Below are 6,000 nucleotides of genomic sequence, written 5' to 3' on the forward strand. Positions count from 1 at the left end.
ATTGGCCTTGTGCTTAGGTTATTGTTCTGCTAAAAGGTGAATTTGTCTCCCAGTGTCTGTTGGAAAGCAGACTGAACCAGATTCTTTTCCTCTAGGATTTTGCCTGTGCTTAGCTCTATTCCATTTATTTTTATCCTAAAAAACTTCCTAGTCCTTGGTGATGACAAGCATACCCATAACATGATGCAGCCCTCTCTATGATAAAAAATATGAAGAGTGGTACTCAGTGATGTGTTGTGTTGGATTTGCCCCAAACATAACGCTTTGTGTTCAGGACATAAAGATAATTTCTTTGCCATATTTATGCAGTTTTACTTTAGTACCTTATTACAAACAGGATGCGTGTTTTGGAATATTTGTATTCTGTACAGGCTTCCTTCTTTTCACTGTCATTTAGGTTAGTATTGTGGAATAACTACAATGTTGTTGATCGATCCTCAGTTCTCTCCTATCACAGTCATTAAACTGGAACTGTTTTAAAGTCACCATTGGCCTCATGGTGAAATTCCTTAGTGAGTTCCATCCTCTCCTTCAACTTAGTTAGGAAGGACACATGTATCTTTGTTGTGACTGGGTGTATTGATACACCATCCAAAGTGTAATTAATAACTTCACCGTGCTCAAAGGGATATTCAATGTCTGCTTTTTTTAAATCCATCCACCAATAGGTGCCCTTCTTTGCAAAGCATTGGAAACCTTCCTGGTCTTTGTGGTTGAAATTCTTTGCTCGACTGAGGGACCTTACAGATAATTGTATGTGTGGGGTACAGAGATGAGGTTAAACACTATCATGTTGAACACAATTATTGCACACATAGTCCATGCAACTTAGCATGTGCATTTTTACTTCTGAACTTTTATTTTACCAATTGGTAGTTACAGTCTTGTCCCATCGCTGCAACTCCCGTACTGACTCAGGAGAAGCAAAGATGGAGAGCAAGCCGTACTGCTTCTTGACACACTGCTCGCTTATCCCAGAAGCTAGGAAACACCATACAGCTGGCAACTGATGTCAGCTTGCAGGCACTCAGCCCTCCACAAGGAGTCGCTAGAGCACAATAGGACAAGGAAATCCCGGCCGGCCAAACCCTTCCCTAACCCGGACGACGCTGGGCCAATTGTGCACCGCCTCATATGTCTCCCGGTCACAGCCAACTGTGACACAGCCTGGGATCAAACTCAGGGCTCTAGTGACGCCTCTAGCACTGTGATGCAGTGCCTTAGACAGCTGCGCCACTTGGGAAGCCACCTTCTGAATTTATTTAAGCTTAACATAACAAAAGAGTTTAATACTTATCGACTCAAGACATTTTAGCGTTTCATTTTTTATTAATTTGTAAACATTTTTTCAAACATAATTCCACTTTGACATTATGGGTTATTGTGTGTAGGCCAGTGATACATCTCTGTAACACATTTTTGGAGGAAAACGTCAAGGGATGTGAATGCCTTCTGAAGGCACTGTACCTCCTGACAAAACTACAGATGTAGGATATTAATTTAATCTGTCTTCTGTTGCTGAGAACGTGTAGTGTATTCAAGGTTTAAACATTCGTAATTTCAGACTTGATTTGCCCTCACGAAAAATGTATCAACCCCTATAAAACAAATTCCATTAATTATAATCCACATAATAATTCCCATTTCCTGCCGATTCAGGATTATTTTCCTGCTGTAGCAAACTGGCTCAATTTAAGATCCTACATCTGTAGGAACTCCAGTCCTGACTGTAACTCTTCCACATATTCAGCATTCTTTACTTATTGATTTAAACCATAACCATTTCAAGTGTGGTTTTCCCTTCTTTATCAAAGACAAAGCACATGTTTTTGTGTTAATTTCCCCCCCCCCCTCCCCATCACAGTGGGGGGATGAAGAAGTAACCTTCGGTGAAGAAGTGAAACACCTACTATACCTCTGATATATGATCCAGAATGATAACCACACTGAAACCATACTATGTCCTTTGGGTTATGCTCATCCTTCACAGGAAGAATAAATAACATATACGCTAGATAATGACTTTCCTCATAAGGATAATAGTGCTGCCTTATCCTATAGAATTGTCATACAGTGATATACAATGGTTGATTTGGCAACCCTGAGCTGAAGGACCATTGTATCCCAGTAAAAGAATGCTGCCTGCAGACTCCAGTAGCCTCCTTCAACCTCAGATCCTCAGGAAGGAGCATTGTGAACCGTCATCCATCCTCCCCTGGACAATGGCTAGTCTCCCTTGTTTCCTCAGTGCACTCTCCACCTCTTTCATACCCACAGACAGACATGCTCTGTGAGCCTGGAGCAGCACATGGTGTGCATCCCAAATGGCACCCTATTCCCTATATTAGTGCACTACTTTTGACCAAGCACTACTTTTGACCAGAGCCCTATGGCCCCTGGTCAAAAGTAGTGCACTATATAGGGAATAAGGTGCCATTTGGGACGTGCAAGAGTTTCATTCCCTGCAGCCAGTGGCACAGATGTTAATCCCATGGCACAGTGGCACTCTGGAAATCTTGTCTACTCGTCTAAGCGTGGCCTTGCCTGTCTGCCTGGCTGCTGGTCGTCCACTCCCTCTCAAGAGCTCTTCACGAGGAATCTGACCGACGCCACACCCTGTCCCCTACATAGTGCACTACTTTTGACAAGAGCCCTATTGGCCCTGGTCAAAAGTCGAACACACTAAATAGGGAATAGGGTACCATTTGGGATGTAGCCTGGATAGAACGCATGTCTCACAATAAAACACGACAACAACAAAACACAACACGACACAACACTCAGGGGCTCCTGAGTGAAGCAGCGGTCTGAGGCACTGCATCTCAGTGCAAGAAGCATCACTGCAGTCCCTGGTTCAAATCCAGGCTGCCTCACATCCGGCTGTGATTGGGAGTCCCATAGGGTTGTGCACAATTAACACAGCGTCTTCCGGGTTAGGCTGTCATTGTAAATAAGAATTTGTTCTTAACTGACTTACCTAGTTAAATAAAGGTTTCAGTAAATAAAATAAAAACACAACAGCCTAAGGCATTTATTTTGGACTGAATATACCTTTCGCCTCTGGTTCATCATAAAGATGTCAGTGCTGTAACTAACTTGCATGTAAGGTGAACTATTTAAATCACTAACTGAACAATTCCTATAAAATGTTTGAAACCCTATCACTCAAAATAGTATCCCAAATAAGCACTTTTTTATTTTTGCACTGACTTTACTGATAACAGCTTTATTGAGGAAAAATGTACTTACTATGACGGTGATATGTGGTTGTTTCACCTAGCTATCTTAAGGTGAATGCACTAACTGTCAGTCACTGTGGATAAGAGCATCTTCTAAATGTATTTTGTCCATAGATTTCATAGATTAGTGGGTAAGAGGTCAACGATTACCCTCCCCCTCCCCCCTCTTCCTCTGACTGGGAGTTGGTTGCTGGGCTGGCCAGGGCAGGAGCCAGGTGGTCTGGATCCCTCCTGTGAGTGGCTTGAGTGGCTGCCTTTCCAAGAGCCCCGGAACACAGCTGCTTGTCCCATTGCTCTTCACAAGAGCAGGGGATTAAATGGAGAAGAGAGAGAATGAGGGACAGAGACAGAGAGAGAGTAATAGGTAGAAATTGAAAAACGGGAAATGGAAAAAAGGGAGGGTAAATCGAGATCTTTCTAGCAAACATAGTAGGCCTATGTCATACTGCATACAGACATGAACCAGGGTTGTGAGAATAGAGGGTTTCACAAAACAGCATCTTCAATTAAAGGTGTTCTTGTCAAAATCTGAATTTTGAACTACATTTCCTGTGTATACGTGGCATGCGGCTCTCCCACCTTCTGTCAAGGTTCATGAAAGGTTAGTTTAGCGCGAGGAAGTTAACCTCAAAAATCTGGACAAAATGGAAGTAAGAAATTATATTTTTCCTACAGCTTTATTTCTAGAAACTCTAATGGTATTACGCGGGGAGTCACACAAGGTAGGTAGGGATAACACAGAGAATGGCCCTGACGAGAAGATCTCCGGATGCAATTAACAAAATAGAAGTCAGAGTTTATTCAGCAAGGGTGCATGTCAGGAGACCACTCCCCCGTATAAGACCGACACAAAATCAATAAAGCTTTAGTGTTAATGATCATTCTCTAACATGAGGGATAAACTGTGGGTGATGTTCTGCCAGATGGGTGTAAATCCACGTTAACTGTTTTTTCACATCATAATGACTGTGTAGTGTTCTCCTTAACACAAAAGAGAACACACAACATGATTAGTCTCGTAATATCCCAATATCAATACGTCGTTTCAAATATTGCATTTTTCCTGATCCGCAGAGGGCAATCTTCTTCAGTTAGCTGGGACAGAGATGTGGGTGATTTCGATGAAAATGCAATCACTCTCCTGAGTGTTTATGTGGTTTGCTAAATGAATTGTGACGTGCGCTGCAAAGAATAGGCGGGAGAAAATCAATTTAATTGCGATACCTAAACTGTAAAGTGCCACTTATCTTTATACTCGCTGTTGGGCACTTTGTGGCTGTGCTTTTCATTACGGTGTACTAGATAGTAGCATAAAATCATATTACACGTGAATAACCTGATTGAAATAGTGATAATATCTATCACATTACACAGTCATATACAAAATAGCAGAATTTTTCCACATCCTCAGCATATTGTACTAAGCTCATAAGGTACATTATTCAATAATCAATGGGTATAGCCTACATTTAATTACAATAGAACAGTAGTCAATCTTACAATCTATTCCTGTAATGCTCCTTACACAGTATGCTATGGCCCAGCTGTGTGAGGCTGAAGTGAACGGCCGTCATATTACACATGGCATCTGCAAACTAAATTGGCTAGCATGATACAATGGCTCACATCAAAGGAACCATCACAGTTCATTTCAAGTGCATGCACAATACACCAGGCCAAGGATCAGGCATGTCCAGCGAAGTAGTCTTCTTCACAGAATATAAAATCTTCCTTGTTCTTGGTGGATGTCTTTGCATATTCATCTATTTTCAAGTGACCCTTTAATTATAGACAGCAGATTCATATTCCTTGGATCTTTGTTTTGTACAGATGTTTTCATGCCAATAATTGATAACAAATATTTCATGACTATATCTCACAATTAATTTTAGCAATAGGGGACAGAATCACAATAGGACATGGTTATACATACATATATAAACCTTTACATTCATATAATTAATAATTTAAGCCATTCAATGGCTCAATAAAGACATTGAAGAAGGTGATATGGAAAATATGTAAAGACCCCATTCCCTATCATATCAGTCTGGATGCTTTGCCTCATGGTGTAAAAAAAAAAAGACTAAACATAGGCTATAAAGAGAGCTGTTGTGCTGAGATGTATGGTGTCCCAAATTTGGGGAGCAATATATGTAGAAATACCATGGAACTGGAAATAGATCTTTATCTCCTTTTGGAGTTACCATGCTAGCCTGCCAATAGAATACCATCAAATTGATGTGTGTGCCCTTGAGATGATTGGACCTGATATTGTTAGGTGTGTCATAGAAACACCCTAGAAAGATGACCTTGAGATAGGCTAGCTACATACAGTATAGGCGTATACTAGGCTATAGGCCTATAATCATTATTATCCTCGTCATTGGTATGTCTACTAGTCTAACAGCTTACTATGGCATTTGACCAATTTCGCTTCGAAATTGATTATTTTGCTTAATTTTCTATAAAATGCGCTATAAAAATAGAACCTGAAAGTTTCAGATGTGTCGATTATGCACGAATTTCTTGGTGTATGTGTATCAGTTTCTATTCCTGCTTCTACTAGCCTACAGAAACACCATTCAATTCTAAATTATTATATACGATAATTTATTTGATATCGGCCACTGATATCCTTTGATTGCACTTTAATCAATACAGTTGTCCACACTTGAACGATATAGCCTACTGCAGAGTCCAAAGCTAAAGCCACAGTCCCCAACGTATTAGCATTTAATTCCCTAAGAAACATGAATTG

The sequence above is a fragment of the Oncorhynchus mykiss genome, chromosome 8 (assembly GCF_013265735.2).
Source record: "Oncorhynchus mykiss isolate Arlee chromosome 8, USDA_OmykA_1.1, whole genome shotgun sequence".
Taxonomy (NCBI): Eukaryota; Metazoa; Chordata; class Actinopteri; order Salmoniformes; family Salmonidae; genus Oncorhynchus; species Oncorhynchus mykiss.